The sequence below is a fragment of the Chlamydotis macqueenii genome, chromosome 1 (genome assembly GCF_036417535.1).
Source record: "Chlamydotis macqueenii isolate bChlMac1 chromosome 1, bChlMac1.mat, whole genome shotgun sequence".
Lineage (NCBI taxonomy): Eukaryota > Metazoa > Chordata > Aves > Otidiformes > Otididae > Chlamydotis > Chlamydotis macqueenii.
The window spans coordinates 47,715,992-47,735,156 of record NC_141556.1 but is presented as its reverse complement, the minus strand read 5'-3'; the positions used below and the strand labels follow the sequence as shown (position 1 = coordinate 47,735,156).

Below are 19,165 nucleotides of genomic sequence, written 5' to 3'. Positions count from 1 at the left end.
AGCACTGGGACAGCATTTGCAGCATTTTTCCATGCTGATGAGAGTTAGATCTCTAGAAACATTTGACCTATCGCCCTCAAGCAACATCTGCTGCCAAGTTGGAGAAGAGTTAACAGAGCCTGCAGTTCTTTGCTTTAGATTAGACTGCGTCTTCTCTCAGATTTATTTTGGGTTTGAATGAAACACTGACAACATATGTATATAAAAAGCAAGAAAACAACAAACAAGTATTTTTTTTTAAAGGAATAAATTTATTCTTCTTATTATATGAACAAAAGAAAGACAGCTCTGCTTCTGGGAAACACAGGGTGAGGAAAGCCTCACATCCTTTGTCAGAAGAATGGAAGAGTTGAAGAACTGAAGCAGCCCAAGGAGAAGGAGCCCTCCTTATCAGCCTGAAAGGAGGGTCACAATGGACGTTTGAGTACCCACTGGAGCAGCTGGCACCATGGATGTGGCCTCACCTAGGTGAACACTGTGTTTCCACATAATGACTTTTCTTTCTCATCTTTCATCAGAAGAGGCTGCAAGCCTCCAACCCAGAATATCCTACCAGTGGGTCTTCAGACTGTCACCAGCAAGTGGCAGGTTGAAATCTTCTACAGAAGGAAACCAGACTCGCATGCCCCATCTAATCGGTGAGAGATTTAGCCATCAGGTTAGCAGTCAATGGGTGTTCTTCCAGCATCACAGTCAGGGTTTATGACAGGTTTTCTTCAGCTGACATTCTCTGAATACATCCAGTGGGTTGACTGAATATTCACACTTTGGAAGCCAATGCCTAATTTGTGCATTTCAGTGACTCTTTCCCCCTCGCGAGTTTGTCCGTGCCTCTGAGCACCCTCATGCTAGATCTATGCTCACTTGGGAGCTCTACTGGTAGAAACAGACTCATCTCAACACAGGTGTCAGGTGATGCCAAGTTTGAAGTTCCATATTTTGGAATTAATTACCTACATTTGCAGCCTATAAACAGCACTTCAGTATGCATTAACTTTCCAAACTCTACAGGAACAGGATCAGCCTCTGATCATCAGGAGGACGTTCAGATCTTCCAGGATGAAGCTAGACTCTGCTAGAGTAAAGCTTAGGCATATGCAGTGTAAATGGCAGCTAGGTCTTGGCTGGAGGTCAATATCAGGGTCAAATGAACTATCAGTGAAGACATGTATAGATATATGCCTTTCTTGATCTAGGATCAGGTAACACAAAGAAAGGGATACAATTAAAATAATTATTGCATAAGATGTTGATTACTACAAGCCCATTTCAAGTCTGTCACACTATAAACTGTTTAATATGTCATAAAAGGTAGTGTAACAGTTTCTTAAGTTGAAGGTTTTCAAGTTACAGTCTACATACGCTGCATAAGCTGTTACCAGTATCTTTAACAGGTAGCAAAGAAAACTGCTTATTGACAGTCAGCTTAAATCGACTGTATAAGATCTGCACTGCCAGTGGAGCCAAGAGCACAAACAAATAGAGGCTGAAAACCTTTAACATGGGTGACTGCTCTGGATCACAGGCAGGAGGGTATGTTCAATCTGACATTCCAAAATCCACTTAAAAGAAGTTCTGACTGCAAATGCTGAAGCTCAGGGTATTTATTAAATCCATAGTGCAGAGAAGACTGTCTACTCAAAGCAAGTATTTTTAAGCATGATCACTAATGAGATTGCCACCAAACTTCTAAGCACAAAGAAATTGAAGTCACTCAATCAATGCAGAGATGCCTAATTAGAACATGTTTACATAATAAAGCCTGCATATTAAGATGAGTTTTAAAAGCAATTTACTCTTCCAGAAAAGGTCACTAGTAAACTAAAGGCATTTTTAACGTCAAGATGGATGGGTCATGGCCTTATCCATTTTGTCAGCCACAAAACTCTGTGCAGAATGGTCAATAAGGCTTCATGCTGTCCTTACCTAACCTAGAAAATCCATTTAAGACATGTTTCATTTCCTTTGCACTTCCGTACTGGCCCTATTCAGTGATCTCAGCTATTATGTTCATTTTGCTTCAGAGTGGTAAATAAGGAGTATGTCCTCCTCCTCCAATCTGTTCTTTCAGTCAAACCTTCATTTGAGAGTTCTATCTCAACTTTCTTCTTCAGGATCCAATTTTTAGGCTTTTCCTTTCCACTGGTACATAAAGATGTCACAGAAATTCACCTATATGTTTCACTGATCTAAAAGTAAATAAATCCTACTACATAGATGGACAAAACATTGAAGAAAAATGCATTGATCATTATAATTCTTTTTTATCAATGTGACAAAGTTGCCATTATTTTATCATTGCATGTCCCATCTTACACCTCAAACTACTTTTTTTTTTCAGAATTTCATGTTCAAAAGAGCACTAGATATGCTTTACTGTCATATGAGTGGAGGAGGATACAAAGTTTTGGTGTATTGACCCCGACCCCCTGAAGACTATTCATGTTTAAATGTTTACATATTTGAATTGTGACAGTTTCCTTAACTTTCTGTAAGCTGTTTCTTAAGGCACTTAAGCTGCTGACATACTTCTTCTTGGAAGTTGTACACAATTGGACACAGAGGAGCAGGTCCTTGGCAGAGAAGATACCACAAGTACATAACCTGTATTGTTCACCACTGTAATGCCTAATGAAACACCCAGTTGTGGACACTCTGATGTAACTGAGGAGATTCTGTTACTGATTCCCATTTTGATGCCTCTATCATCTGGATGGAACCCAAGTGATACTTTTCAGTTTGAGAACCTAGACCAACTATCTAACATTTCTCCTAAGAGCCAAACCCACCATCTGCCTATATCTATGTAGGATCCAGTTCGAACTACCACCATAAGCTAGACATACATTTTCTCAGAAAAAAAAAAAAAAACATATTGTCATTACAAGCAATTGTACTTCTATATGACCTTTTCAAGCATACGGTTTCACTTACTCAAAGGAGAGAACAAAGATAGTCAGAGATTGCTTTATAAGTAGCAGGTCTAAATACGAGACTTCTAACCCCATTCATCTTGAAAGCCCTGAGGGCCCAGCCGTCAGCAAGAAGACAGGAATATTTCCTCTTCCTTCAAACTGCTCTTGTGGACAATATCTCCTTAAGTAGGTTGTCAAAAATGAAAAAGTACGCATATTTACTTTAGCTCCTTCCAGTCTGTCTGTTAGGCAAGACCCACCAGATTAGCACAAAACCTTGCTGGACAAATCTGTTGATAAAGTGATCTGTACAGTTCTACTTAATTTCATAGAAACTAACTGCTTTCTCTATGACTACAATGTTTCAGTTAGCTAAACAAACCAACCTATACAAATAATTCCACTGAAATGTTAGGTCACTAAAAAAGTGAAACATCATGGGAAAACAAAGTATGACCATGCAACCATTGCAAACACAACAGAGTTGCAGTCTGCAGCCAACTTGTAACATTATAGCATCAAACAGTATCAAAAACCTATATATAGCTGAACACAGAAATCGTCACAGATGCATGCTTATATACTTGTACTTGAAAATCAAATGCAGGAAAAAAAACCCAAGGACATACATGACTATTGCAGATACTAACATAAAACTGAGATCCCAAAGGGAATTTCATAAGCCCAACGACAGAAGCAGCAGCATACATGGTACAGTGACAGTTCTCACAAAGGAGGACTGCTTATCCAATTTAACTAATCTATTGTACCTTGTAGAGGAACTGCCAATCAAGCTTCTTCTCTCTAAAAATTGTAGGAAAGGTAAAAGAAGACATAGCTTTCTTGCAACACTGAAGAATGTGCAGATCCAAGCTGCATACTCTTTTCCTGGGGAATAGATCTTAGTATTGCTGTGAAATAGCAACAGTGTAGAAGAATTTGGGAAGCAGCAAGCAACCAAGCACACAATGTAGACCACTTTGCTTTGTAATCCCTGCATCTAGATGAATAAGAATACCTAATATCAGAATACGCTGAAAAAAAAAAAAAAAAGCAGGGTGGCAAAAGCAAAGTTATCCTATTCAAGAATCAGGGATGCAGAACTTGGAATAAGCCCTATTATCGTCCAGATGAAAAACACAATGGTTTTGCCTGCCATGCTATCAATAAAAAATTGTCCAATTTTATAAAGTTATTTGTGAAGTCATTTTTAGCACATTGTGGTGAGAAATATTTTTCATTGTCAATGAACTATTGTTTCCATGGAAATTCTCTCACCGAACTCCTGTTTTATTTGCCCTTACACAGAAGAACAATTCTTTTAATGTCTAGTTATATAGTTACAAACAATTCAGAAATCTCACTGAATTCCTTAGTGGTTCTATGAGCATGGAAGGAGAGATGGAAGAAAAGAAGAGAGAAAGGGAGGAAAAATGGGAGGGAAGGGAGAAATGCAGGAAAATAAGAAGAAAGGGAGACAGGGAGACCTTCTGCTTCTGAATACAACTAGTGAAGCTCCAACACCCTTCTCCAGTCTCCTCAAATGGAAAAATAAATTTTAAAAGCACACATGTGGCTATAACTAAGCAGTCTTCTCTGTCCTAAAGTTATACATGGAGAATAACCCAGTTGGAGTTTAAAAAGTGAGCAAATAGGCTGGAAGAAAACATTGAACTAAGTAAGCAATGAGATCCTGAGATTCAAAAAAATGCAGAAATTAAAAGTGAAGCCTTAAAGACAGGAAGATCACAGAACTAATTTAAGGCATATCAAGCAGAACTTACATAAAGACTTGAACCCTTTCCTCCTTAATGTGGTTTTGTTTACTGAGACAGACTATAAAATCCTGTAGGTTGACAACTTCCTAAGACTATGCGTGTAAAGTACTGCTACGCCTTGAAGTGCTGCAGAGCAAAGAATGGTAGCACTGGCATGGTTCAACAGCCTTAGCAGAGGCGTAGGATTCATTTGACATATTCCTTTCTGAAAGCCAGGAGAAGAAAACTCCTTATCACGGCCAGAACTGTGTGGTAAGCATCCTAAACATTAGTGGCCACCAGCCTAAGAGAGGGGATGAGTCTGTCTCTTGGTAGCTGTGTGGGCCTGTACGAAAACTTGTACAGTAAAGTCTGTTCCCTCCTACATCCTGATCAGTCAGACAGCATCTTGGGCAACCAAAATGCTGGTGCAAGGGTAGAGACTTTTGGCTGGGAACAATTTTAATGCCTTAAAAGACAGGAATGTTACATAGAGAAAACAACTGTACCAGGCCAGGGACACATAAGATGTTACAGGATATATTTCTACATTTTACTAGCTGCAAGTTCTTAACATTTCCTGTGTTAAAGTGCTTCACTAGTTCATGTGTGTTTCCATATTTCTTTTTTTCACCTGAGATCACACATCACACAAGACATCTGATTTAAAAAGTGAGCTAAAAGGGTTTCCAACAAGACCTATTAGAACTTTGACAATTCTGAGAAATGACCAAGAAAGTATGGATTTTTTTTTTTTAAATTATCAAGGAAATGAAACAAGACATTAAATGAACCAAACACAATATATCACAAAACAAGTAACTTGAGAATTGCAATTTAAATCAGTAGTATTTCACAGGTAAATAGTAACTGTCCTAAACTGCATAGTAATAAAAGTACTAAAGTCTCACGAATGCGACTTCTTTTTTTTTCTTCTCTGTTTTATATATATGATGAAAAGTGACAGGGCCATTTTTGTTTGTGTGGAAATTATGAAGTGTGCTGATTAGTTAAGTATGTAATCATGAGGTTATGAATACCCAACACGCTGACAGAAGCTTAGGTATCTGAAAAAACATTGTAGAGATGCAGCTATGAGTTTTCCCTTCAGCTTCTTTCATTTATTTTTTTCCTATGATAATTGAACATATGGAGATTAATTTAAGTGTGGGAGTCACAATGTGGATGTCTAATTAATCGCCCTAGAAAATAAAAAATGTTTCTGCCTTACTCATAGAGGCCATTTGGCTGAAGTGGCGCCTTATATTATCAAAATCTGGATATAATACACAGTAGTTGATCTAAAAATTGAACAAAAGGCAGAAAAAAAAACCTTAGTTAAGAACATTGCTTAGCCATTAGCCAGGACTTCAAGCTGCAGTTGGTAAGCTTTGCTGTCATGTATGTGTGTTGGTTGCTGCTTGTCAGCTACTGAAGAACTACAAATATGGCTAGGTACAAGTAAAAGAGTGATGAATCTATATATAAATTAAATGGTATGGTCAAATAGACATACAGGTGAGTTTTCCTTCTCGTCTTTAGCAGAGGACATTTTTAGAAGAGGTAAGGCTGAAGCAGAATGTCATTTGTTCCCCTCATATGTCTCAGATAGATAGGTACTAGATGTACATTTCTAAGATTTTGGGCTTTATGCTTTGTTAGTTCTAGACTTGTTTTTCCCTACCACTGGTTTCCCCACAGCATAAACGATCTGGCAGATAATTGTTGGTGAAGAATTTCCTGAAAACACTTCAGTGCCATGTTTCCTACACTATGGGGATTTTTTTTTCCTGAAGAGCTGATGGATGTTGTCATTATACTGTGTGCAAGTTCCCCTTTCTAAGAAGAATACACTCAAAGGATTTTCAAGCTGTTAGATGAGAGAAAGGTGTTTCATGGATAAAGCAGCACCAACAACAAACTGGCAAAGAATGTCTCTGAAAAACATATGCAAAATATATGGCGGACTCTGTCGAGTAGACTGTAAAAACTCAGTTGCACCACAGATAGCACTTCAGACCCTTGTACAAGTGGTGCCTGATTACAGGTTTGATGAGTAGACACTGCACTACAGACAAAACTCTTGGACGACATAACTTAGTAGTGAAACACCATATAACTTATAAATAAGCCAGGTACAACTAAAAGAAGACAACAATCCATCAAAAATAGAAACTTGAATTATTCTCCTTTGCAGTGTCTCATCATTATCGTGCAAAGACATAGCCCTCATAGGTTTATATGGGCTATGAAAGACAATTTATATCCCGTTCAAGACTTCAGAGGCAACGCTATTTTTTCTTCTGTGTTGTCCATTTCCAAAGGATATCACCCAACAAATCAAATGTTTTGAGCTTTACAAGCCTGGCATCAAACATTCAGAGTTGAGGAGAACACTTAAGTGTGCATTAAATAAAAGGATACAAGAGTGTGATGAAAAGGCAAATAGTTTCACCTAAGAATTGGCAGCAATTCAGTGGACAAAAAGAAAAGGATATATCATGGAAATATTTTTTCATAGGTAAAGTAAATTGTTTAATTGCAATTTAATACTATCATTAAATAGGGAGTAGCAATTATATCATGCTATATTCATAAAAATGTATCCCTGTTATTATCTTGTAAAATGAAATATAATGAGTGAACAATATATGAAACTTAAAGTATACCAACGAATAACAAATATCTCTTTGTAGATTAGATTTTATCTTTAAAAATAAGGATTATAAATTTTATAAAGGAAATTAGAATTTTAAAATTTAGAGAACAATCTGATCTTATACACTGTTGATACATATTTTTTTTCACTATATCATCCATTTCTCAAAGCACTATTAAAACTACTGTTAGGATAAATATTAACTATGTAGTAAAGCAAATACCAGGGAAGATGAGACTAAAATGTGGATACCTTTCCCCTAGCTGTTCTTCGACTGTTAGAAGCTTGACTCTGCCATACTCATTCAGGGTAAATACTGCTTTATTTATTTATGTACTAAACTGGTACTATCTGGCATTAGTGAATTAGTTTTTCTAAAAGCTGTTGCATTGATAGTCCCTTAGGAAGCTCTTCCACTTTTAACCACAATAAAAATTTAGCGTATTGTCTTATCAATGTACACAAGCATTATTTTAGCTCATGAACCTTTGATGTCTTCCACAGTTTACAAAAACATCACCTTTTACTCCTTTTTGTGTTTGATTTTGATAACATGAAACTTCTCCTTCTTCAGGGAAACCTGACTACACTTTAAATATATTTTTGGCTTTGTAATCACATAAATCGTAATTTATGCATAGAATGTATCGTAGTATAGGAACATCGTAGAAGAATAAAATAAAAGCATCAAATACGAAAAATTGTTTCTCCCAAGACATTTAATATATAGCAAAATGTGGTAGCTACTCTGTAATGGTTGTATGAATTAAACAGATCCTCTGGTCATCAGCTACAGGTACGTAACATTAAATGTGTCTAACATTTAGAGATAACAATGGAAGAGCAAGCCAAAAATAGAGAACAAATAGGCACTATCAGGAAGGAAGTACTATTGTATAAGAAGCATAGATAAACCTCATGAGTCACATTCAAAAAGAGAATAAAACAAAAAATAACTCAAGTGACTAAAGCCAAGCAGAAACAGACCATGCCATGGATGTTTATATAGATGATGGTATAAAAATGCAGTATCTATCTTAAACATTTAAAAAAAAAATCTTTGAAACATAATTTAGATAATTTTTGATTTATTACACCTCTTATTTCATTGATGGTTCAAAATACAGATTAAGGGAACTGCAATACAGGCAAATGCATTTCATATGATTAATTATTTGTATTTTTGTGCTCAGTTTTTAATTCCTATAAGCTAACAGAGTATCTCTAAAGACAGCCCTGAAAAATAGGAGATGGCTACACTGCACCAGTCGGTGAATGAATATCTAAGATAAAATGACTCAGAGGCTCATGCCTGAGGTCCATTACACCTCTGATTTCTCCTTGCTCTGAAAAACTAATAAATGTCTTTCTACTATAATAGGTCATCTTATACAGAATGATATCTGAGTAGGGGTGTGTGGAACGAGGACTTTGTTGATTAACTTCCTCTCTCCCTGCCTCCCTCCTACCACTTCATGAAAGAGGTGAACACTCAACAAACTCATTCATCCGTTCCACCCAGTGGGCCGCAGGTGAAAACTGGGAAAAGTTGAACAACAAAATAAGTTGGACCTGCCCAGTGATTTCTATTTTTAAAATACTTGCTGATCCTTGTAACCCTGCTGAAAATGACACAGACTACCAGGCTTCTGATCAGATAGATACTTCTTTGATGTATTTCAGGAGTGCAATAAAGTTGAAATATATTAAGAAAAAAAAACATTCTTTATTCTCATAACAATGGAAAATAAGTGCACATGTTTAAACTTTCAAAGGAACAGACTGGAGTTCTGGCAAATGCTTTTTAATATTGCACATGGAAAACAAAGACTATACTGAGAGAGGTACAGAAACTCCCTGATACAAAGCAAGCAATATATTTTCATGAGTTCCTTTAGGCAGTTTATGTCCTAAACCTGCAAAGGCATGCACAACTTTAACTTAATCTACATACATGTTTCTGTTTGGAGCTTCCAGCAGAACAGTAAAAAGCCCTCATCTAATGCAGCTATGAGATATATATTATAATCATTGCTTTCTCTCACATAGTTCTATTTACTTTTGTCAACCATAAAACCAAAAATAAAATAAGAATACATTCCAATGTGTGGAACGCATTGAAGGAGAAAATAGAACTTATAGTAACCTATTTAAAAACCCTACACCTCAACCTCAAAACAAAAAAATGTTGAAGGAAGGCAAAAAATTATCTGTGCTCTTACCTATCTCAGTATTATATCAACAATGAGAAACCCTGCACACCGAAAGTAGTGCAGTATGGGATTAAAATATTGTTGTAGCTTCATCTCTGAATTTCCTGGTATTATGGGATAGAGAGAGATACTTTAAATTAGCTACATATGTCTGCTATTTCAATGTTTCATGTAGTTTTTTATTTAATTTAGAAAAGAGGAAAAGATCAGGGGAAAAAACCTTACCTGTACAACACTACCTGGTGTCTGGCTTTAAAGACCTTAATTAACTCTTTCTGGTTTAATTTCTTATGGTTGACATCCATTGTTCACCACAAGAGTTTCGGTTCCTTTTTTAAAAAAGAACAAAATTTTGTATGGTGCCCATATGAAACTATCAGACCTCCTAAATTTTTCCTAAAATGGATATTTTCCTTGTCCTCTCAGCAAAATTAAAATGAATGGGGATATGCATGAGGAAAAGATCAGTAATAAGGAAAGGAACAATTCTGGTTTAGATTACAAGCTGGATTTTTTAATGCCAATAGAATATATGGACATTTTACTCTTGGTTTATAATTTTTAAATTTTTATTATTTTTGCTAAATATGATACTGGTTTAGAGTTTTAGTTGAATGTATTTTTAGGTTACAGTTTCCTTCTGAAGCAAGTTGTCTTTATGTATATCTGTATTTTTATACTTACTTGTACACACCAACATTGTATTTATGAGGGGGATTCTTGACACTTTCGAGTGCTAACATTCCTTTGTACTTTGGCAGAGCATCATGGACTTCCACAGAACCACATAAAGGAGAGAGGCAGACAAACAGTGATTAGAAAGATCAAAGCTTGCGTCTCAGTGTCGCTCAAGTCTCAGTGTCATTTTCAGACTAGGCTGTGACAGTGCTGGCAATTTGATGCTACATTTCAAATCTTTTTCTTAAGAAACTCCAGTATGGGACCCACATAATTTTCTTCCTGCAGCCAGCTGGTCTAACAACAAAGTATACAGTCTCCAAGGAGTTCAGTATATACGGAGTCTGTCAGGACCACGACCCACCAGCGCTGTGGAATTCAAGCCAGGAGCCGTGTCCTGCAAGCCTTCTGCATGCCAGTATCCCTTTCCTCACAGACAGTTCCACTGGATCCGGACATACTTCACTCACTTCGTTACTTCAGATTGTGTCTTTTGCTTCATAGAGATTATTCACCCCAATTCACATTTCTGTGCTTTAATTACTAAAAGCTGTTAGCAAAAGTTGCACTAATCAAATAAGTTGCGTTCTTCAAAAATCACTGGCAACATATAGTTTTAAAACCTGGTTCTCCTAGTGCATCTTTCTACTTTTGGCTTCTTGGCATACGTTCCCCAGTTCAGTGGCCTCTTAAAAGTAATTGCTGTTAGATTAAGGGGGCCCAGAAAACCATGGAGTCTGAAAGAGAATTTCATGTCACACACTCGCTGTCAAACTTCTACGAGTTAGACATCTACATTTAAACTACTTACCCTTTTTTTTTGCCACCAGAATTGCAGGAGATACAGAATCATAGAATCATAGGATTGTTAGGGTTGGAAGGGACCCTTAAAGGTCATCTAGTCCAATCCCTGTGCAAGGAGCAGGGACATCTCCAACCACATCAGGTTGCTCAGCACCTCATCCAACCTGGCCTTGAATGTTTCCTGGGATGAGACATCTACCATGTACAGCAGAGAAATATGAGCACTTGGGTTATCTTCATTATAAAATAAATGTCTCCCCTCTGGTATTTTTAGGCCAGAGCAGACAATGGGGAGAGGTGATTCCAGCTGATCTTGATTTAAACCTCCCACACTCCAGTGCCATTACGAGTCCTTCCGCAGCGACCTGTTGAGCAAGTATTCCTGTAGAGACTGATTCATTAACGGTAAGCAAACATGTGTTTTCAATGTATACAGCCAAAAACTGCACAAATGCACCAGAATAGTGGTTCTCAGATGCTTTGGAAAAGTGGGTTATCACAAGCCCTTAACATTTTTAAAAATCCTTGCATACACTGTCAAGGACAGTTCACACAGTCCCACAGACCAGTTGTGCTCCTCTCTGGTATCCTGGTGGACCATTCTCAGTGCACAGCTTGCAGCTCAAAAGACACTGCTTGGGCTTGAGCACTGAACATGAAAGGCATTGGAACTGGCTGGAACAGTGAAATGGACTTGGTTAGTTTTAATATCGATCTGAGTGAAACACAAAAGATAAATTTAAAATTTACTGTAAATCTGAAACTGAATAGATTTAAAAGCCTTTTATGGGGATTCATTTTAAAATGCCTTTCAGTAATCCAAGGTGTTTTTAGTAACATAGGCGTCAGATTTAGTAATTATTAAGAGTGTGCAGCTCTACCTGACTCCAGTCAGAACTGCAGGTAACAGAACTGCCAATGTTTCAACTGCTGTCAGGGACAAAATATTTTTATATCTTTAATCCACCTCTGTCCTAAACCAAAGTGCTTTTACTGCTGCATAACATGTTGTAGCCTGAAAATAACCTACAGCAGACCTATCACTAGATGTGCCAATAACATGATGTATTTAAACTCTGGTAGTTCAATACGAAGCTGCCATGTTATCCAATTGACAAAAGGGAACTTAGAGGAAAATCCTATTGATCTTTTCATACTAGTACATAATAGAAATATAGTTGGTGCCACAAGAATTCAGTTAATTTTCCTCATTTTTATGAGCTAACAAGCAACATCCTACATTATTTTTTAAAGTTTTTTCCTACTCTCCTGAATACTTATAATTGTATTATTGTCCAATAATAGAGACAATGCTATAGTCAAGACTTTCCTCTTTTGACTGCTCATAATCTAAGCTTAGGCACTCTAAACATATGTGATGTTATATATACACAGGTATAAACATTTTATTTAGTACTTTTACTATAATGTACACTATATGAAGAGTGATTATTTTAAGGCTTTGATACTAGGTATTTTATATCCACACCTTTTCTTAGATAGCCAAATTTTGATCTTGATAGTATTCAGATCTGTTATTTGTAATCTGAAAATGATTATTCCTGAACAAGGCTTGCAAGGCCGAGTTCAGAGTTTTAAACTATGTATGTGAGACAAGTCATTAATATTTTTAAAATGCAGTTTTAGGTAGGTGGGATATTTTTCTTAGTATCTTAAAAACAGCCGAGATGATTTAGAGCTGTATCAGATCACCAAAGAAAATATTATTTCTTCAAGTATGTTCTGGTCATTGTTTATCATTTGAATGATTAATTCTTGATTAAGGTAGTGGGAATAAGGTAGTGCACTTTTTCTGATACTCCTCCTCGAAGGAAATGCAGAATGAGAGCTATTAGCTCTAATGACTCTTAAATGTTTCAAAACCTCTTGAACAATGGCCAAGGGGCAGAAATGCTAATGTTTGCTGAAGGAACCTAAGACTTAACTGAATTATCTATTTTCTTATCCAAAGGACTTTGAAGTACCATTGCTGAGAGACAATTTATTGTTCTTCTCCAGACAATTACCCAGCACTGATGAAAGAGAGGAGGGGCTACATTTACTCTTCCTAAAACTAATTTTTGTGAGTCAGGAGTGTGACTCAGACCAGCCAGCGATGTTGATGTTCTCTTCAAACAGAGATAGCTTGGTTGCTTCTTATCTTGGGGAGAGGAGGAAAAATAAACAAAACCCTTGTCACTTGATCACAGAGGAGCGGATCACAACATCAGAATTTATGAACCAGATATTCAGTCAGCACGAATCAGAACAGGCTCACAAAAACAGTGAAATCAATGACGCTTCACAAACGAACATCAGCTGATGAGAGGCTCTCAAAGATAAGGCCACAACTTGACCAGACAAGTCCAGCAGAGAAGCCTTAAAAAGCAGCACATCTGAAAGTACACACCATAGCATAAATCAAAAGAACTAACACTTTTTATTTCGATACGGAATTTTACATACCATGAACCCCCCAAAAGCACATTTCTACCTTGGCAATTATAATGGATTCTCCCACATTTTGAGTGGTGGGATGACAGGCAAGCTGCCTTACCAATACATATCCATACTAAGGACTGGCATGGAAAGATGATGGCTGATAGCAGCTTCAGGGAGACAGGCAACAGCAGTGCTATTTTTAACAAACCGTCCTAGTGAACTGGGGCGAATTGCTTCCAGAACAGCCCTGCTTGAGACTTTCGCCATCCTTTAGGAATTCGGCAATGAAGCGGCAAGAGTCTAGCTGTGGGGGAGACAGTATCAGCTCCAAACTGGGGAAGTGCGGCGTAGGAAAAGCCACTGCAGTGGAGGTGCTCGCTGTACGTATTTTTGAGCTCTGGTAGTACACTATTGGCAGAGTAACAACACACATTCATTCACCAGTCATTTCTCCCTTTTTAAGAGGCAGCCATCATCATACTGTCTCATCACATCCATACATGGTTTTATTTTTTTATGTTTTGTCATTAAAAGCTTCCCGAACATGCTTTTTTTTCCCCTGCTTCTTATAGCAACGTACAGTACAGTTATCCTACCCCGCTCTCTTTTATTCTTCTCCCCTCTCATGTCTGATTAAGTCCTTTAATCGGTCAGATTTTCCATCAATTCCAGGATTTTATGCTTTGGTTTTGGTTTTTTTTTCTTCTCTTTGCATGTAGACATTGTGCCTTTGTTCATGAAATGTCTTTCTACTCTTTCATCTGGTCTGGGGCTGTAATGCTGCTGTGCTGTGGTGGCACCTGAAAAGAACATGTAAAGAAGAAACAGTTAACATATGAAGTCCAGTGTATTTTTTTCTGATATATTTCAAATGTAATATATATGAAAAAGTTATTTGTGCAATAACTATTGCTTCTCATATTCCTTTGTTTATTTTCTTTTTATCTTTTACCCTCTTGTACTGCAGTAAAAGAACATAAAATTAAAGAAAAAAAAATTAAACCAGAAATGTTGTGAGTAGAGAAAAAAAAATGCAAGTATTTTACATTATCATATGCATTCACAACAGGAAACAGATTATGCACAAATCCTGAGCTCCTGAACAGTCAAGAGAAAGAATTCTAAGCTGATAAAAATGCAAATGTTTACAGATAGGCCTCTTTCCTAAGGGAGGGGTGGACCATGTCAGGATGAAATGGGTGATATTGTTTTGTTTCACAAGGTCATTGCTAGGCTGCATAGCTGGATGATGGAGCACTTTGGTCATTGTGATACCTACAAGATGAGCGAGATGCCAATTGTCTGCTTATCTACATGGGTGTCCCGCCTTTTAGGCAACAGACTAGTTTGTTAGGCTGCAGGATACTGGAACCATCACAAGATGCAACCTCCACATCCAGCAGGAATCGGGGCAGGGCCTCAGCCAGAAGCATGGGGAAGAACAGGAATCTTCTCCAGGATGGGCTGCGGAGTGTGGTCGAACAGTAGCACTGGGCTGCAAAAGCCAAACGGGAGAAGTGTAGCTGGTATAGAAAATGTTTGGCACTGCAAGCCTGGTGGAAGCTGTGAACACTCATCTCTCCATGCTCACACACAAATATTCTCCCAGCTTCTCACGGTTACTCCATGCTCTCCAGTTTCATCAAATTTAATTCACTGGCTGAGCTTGAACAGGATCAGCACTAGCAGGATAGTCAAGAAATCAGTTTCAAAACGAAATAAAGTTCAGGTCTATGCACAAACTACAAAAAGTCTGTTTTCTACTTTCTCTTCTCAGGTCAAACCCATCATGTGATTTTGCCAAAAGGCCCCTAGTTCATACGGGATGGTTAGGTGGTCACTCAGACCTTGGTTGCCTTATTAATTTTTGACAAAATATTGTAATGATCCAAACACTCCAATTAATACTCTTTATGTTAAAAGCCTCACAGTAAGTAGAACAGATTCAGGCAACCCACTTCATTTCTCTGTGACACATTTTCTGCCTCTGTTGAAATGTATGATGTATTTCTGTCATTAGAGTGTTGGTCATGGAATGAGTTGAGCTATTGTCACTGATTTGTCAAGTCTGGCCTTTCCAAATTGTCTGCAAACCATGCTGAATTTTCCTGAAATGGTAATGTTTCCTCAAAAGTTAAATGAAAGATCTCCAGAAATATTCCTTTGTGCATGTTGGTTTTGCTTGCTTTATACGATTAGTGACCTACATTACATGGAATGTTTTCTGTTAGTCAATTATGTGTCCTAACCTTTAGAAATAGTAGGAGTGCCTGTTCTCTTGCAAAAAAAAATGATGAAGAGACTTGTAGCTCAAGGATTAATTTGGAAAACATTTTGAAATCCTCAGGGAGATGATTCCGTAAAGCTAGAAGAAATTTCTTCTGCTTTTGGTCAATGTGTTTCATATTTTTTGCGCTATCCTCCTATATCAGTGCAAAAGTTGCAAGAGGAACATTAAATGATAATTGGTTTGTGCCTTGAAAAATACATCCACGTAGAGAATTCTACCATAGCGGTATCTCAAAAAATTAGTGTTGATGTGTACCGCTCCCACCTTTGCTTCCTTCCCGCAAATAAAATAGGATCTCATTCCCATTTCATAGACAAAGAATTGGAGCACAACCTACCTACCTTCCCTCCAGACAAAAGGAAGCAGGTACAGACATGTACCCAAACTACAATGCATTAAATACATCATCTCCTTCCTAGCTGTACCAAAAGCTAATTTTGTCTGCCTGAGAGCAAGGAGATATGACAGAACTGTGCAGAACACATCTGCCAGTCTTCTAAAGCTGTATGGAGAAATGCAGTTTCCGAGTGCCTGGGGAAGCCTCGCTCAGTTACAGCGATCAATGCAGAGCAGGGTGCTGAACTGCAGGCAGAATGTAAAAGAATTTATTTCCTATGCGTTCAGATAGTTCTATATTTTCCTTCTGGGAAGAAATGCAAGAAATCTCCTCAACAGAACAGTCTGCAGGATCGCTTACTTCAGTATTTTGATTTTTCAATTGACCTCTAGATATGGAGAGGCAAGATAGTATTTTTAGCAACATCCAAAATGGGCAGGAGCCAATTACTGCTCACAGTCTCTTTTGATTGCCTCTCTTGAACAAGGAGAAAAACGTACAGGGATTCAGGTAAGAAAGAAAGAGGCAACGAAGCTCAGGCAAGCCATGATAATAACGTCGTTAGGATGATTTATTTATTTGCCGGTCCTTGTGGGCTGTTTTGTGCTGACTTCATCCTGTTGCTTTAACCCTTTAGGCTCTGCACCACCTCGGGTCTGCAACAGTGGTGACACACGACCTCCTCCGTTTCATTTCTTTGGCGGCACCGGTTCTGGCAGCAGCGGCGGGATTTGAACGGTAACAAAGGAGAAGCAGGGTATTTCTGGCAGGCTCGGAGAAGCCGGCAGCTTGTTGCACGGCTGGCGAGCCGTTCCAGCCAGATGCCCAACAGAGGGGCGGGTAGGATGTCAAAACAAGGCTCGAAAAACCACACAAAGGGGTTATAGAATTAAGCGTGGTTTATGGACGGGGGATTTTTCATTGCAGGCGGGGGGCAGGGAGGCGATCTACGGCATTGGAAGAGAACTGAAATCGGGGTCCTTTATTTCCATTCGCATTCCCAGCGCTGTTGCTGACATCCAGCCTATTCCCGGGCAACTCGCTGGGGCTCAGCCCGTCACGGCGCCGTTTATTTCCCTCTCACCGACCAAGCAGCCTTCGAGCTGCAGACAGGGAGGCGCTGAGCACCTGCGGCCCCCACACCTTCCCCGTCCCACGGCGGGAGCTGCCGGGGTGCCCCGGGAGGCAGGCACACACCTGGCGGGAGGCCGGGCCCGTCGCTGCCCGGTTCTTACCACCGGCGGCGAGTGGACCCCGGCGGTCCCTCGCAGCAGGGGACTCGGGACCTCCCGTCGCGGCGCCCAATTCATCCTCGCAGCCGCAGTAGAGCCTCGCCCAGGCTCCGCCGCGCTCCCCGCGACTCCCAGAGGCACCGACCTGGCGGTCAGCGCCGCCCGGCTGTCCCTGGGGGGGGTTGTAGGGGAGGCGGTGAGGTGACATCGCCCCGGCGGAGGCGGCACGGCGGCCCCGCGCCCGCTGGGGCAGGGGAAGACCGCGCCCCGCGTGCCCCGGCGGACCGTTAGGGCGGCCCCGCGCGGTCGCGCCTCCCCCTCACGGCGCCGCCGCCGCCGCCCGCAGGACGGCCTCGGCCTCGCGCGCGGCCCCCGCCCACCGGGGCAATCGGCTACCCGCCCGCCCCTCCTCCTCGGGGGGACTGCGGCCTCTCCCGCCTCCGGGGGATCCCCGCCCCGCGAGGCAGTCCCCGGCCCCGCGGGGCGGCGGCGGCCCGGCACCCAGAGGCGGGGGGGGGGGGGGCACAGACACGGACGGACGGACGGACACACACATCGCCCCGCCCCCGCCCCGCCCCGCGGGAGCCGCTCGTGGCAAAGTCACCGACCCCCGAAGCCCGCCGGGCTCCATCAAACATCGCGGCCCCGCCCACCGACGTCATGGAAACAAGCGCGTCAGCCTCCCGCCCGCCAGTGGCGGCGGCGGGGGGGCGGGGCGAAGCATGGGACCCCGCCCCCGCAGGCGCCGTGCCTATCGGAGCCCCTCCTCCTCCTCCCCCATTGAAGACGCCGCACGTCGGGACCCCCCCCCTTTCCCGGCCGCGCGCGGGGCCCCGTCACGTGACCGGCGCTCCACAGGCGGCGAGGGGGCGGCGGCGGCGGGGACCGGCGGCTGCGGCGCCGGGAGGGGAGGGGAGAGGAGAGGGCGGTGGGAGCGAACAAGTGAGTGACCGCGGCGGGCGGGCGGGAGGAGGAGGAAGAGGCGGGCGGATCGCTGCGCCCCGCCCCGCCCTGCCCGGTGGCGCCCGGCTCCTGTAGCGGTTGCTCTGCGGTGCTGGGGCTCGGCGCTGCCCGGTGCGTGCGGGGGGAAGGCGGCGGGCGGGCTCCGGGGAGCGGCGGCGGCGGCAGCAGCAGCACTCGCGAGGGAGGGCGAATCGCTGGTTCCTGCCGGTGAGGCGACGGGGGCGGGGCGGGCGGCCCGCGTCCCCCCTCCCTCCTTCCTCCTCCTCCTTCTTCTCCTCCTTCTCCTCCTCCCCCGGCTCTCCCCGCGCCGGTGCCCCCCTCCCTCCTTCCCTCCCCAATTCGGTCGCCGCTTCCCCTCCGCCCCCTCTCCCTCCCTCCTCCCCCCCGCGGCCGCAGGGCGGGGGCGGTGCGGCGGGGCCGGCCGGCCGTGGGCAGGGCGGGGAGCGCGGGGACCTTGTGCGCTCGGCGAGCGGGCGGCGGCGGCAGGTTCACGGGCGCCTCGTCCCGGCCCCCGCCTGGGCGACGGGGTCGGCCCCGCGGCGCCGAGGTAAGCACGGCGGCGGCGGTGCGGGGCGGATCGCCTCCGGGACGACCAGAGCGGGCAGCGTCTCGGTGGCAGGTGCAGCGTTGCTCCGCTCCGCTCCCGCCGCGGGGCTGCGGGCCGTGGCCGAGTTCGCCCGGGGAGGCGGCGCGGCGGGGTGGCCGCGGCGGCGGGGCCGGGTGCCGCGCTTCCCGGCTTTCACCGGTTTTCCCCGCAGGTAACCGGAGCGCGCACCTGGCCGCCGCTGTGCAGCCGGGGCGCGGCGTGACCTTGAGGGCAGTGGATGCGGGGCTGAGCCTCCGCGGGAGCGCAGCCGCCGGGCGCGGCACCGCCG

General features: G+C 42.4%; 1 protein-coding gene and 1 long non-coding RNA gene across 4 annotated transcripts in view; both read left to right on the top strand.

Moving 5' to 3' along the window:
• LOC147602016 (uncharacterized) overlaps positions 1 to 17,564 on the top strand; it is a 61,442-nt gene extending 43,878 nt beyond the window's left edge. Inside the window, exons 2-4 of the long non-coding RNA XR_015257565.1 lie at positions 11,301 to 11,431; positions 16,733 to 16,833; positions 17,023 to 17,564. This is a non-coding gene — a long non-coding RNA (uncharacterized LOC147602016). The remainder of the gene's footprint in view (positions 1 to 11,300; positions 11,432 to 16,732; positions 16,834 to 17,022) is intronic.
• A 1,175-nt stretch (positions 17,565 to 18,739) lies between these two features.
• Positions 18,740 to 19,165, top strand: part of ATP2B1 (ATPase plasma membrane Ca2+ transporting 1) — a 65,429-nt gene continuing 65,003 nt past the window's right edge. For all 3 annotated transcript variants that reach the window (XM_086750169.1, XM_086750150.1, XM_086750178.1), the window contains exon 1: positions 18,740 to 18,837. The gene's annotated coding sequence lies outside the window, so the exon portion shown is untranslated. The remainder of the gene's footprint in view (positions 18,838 to 19,165) is intronic.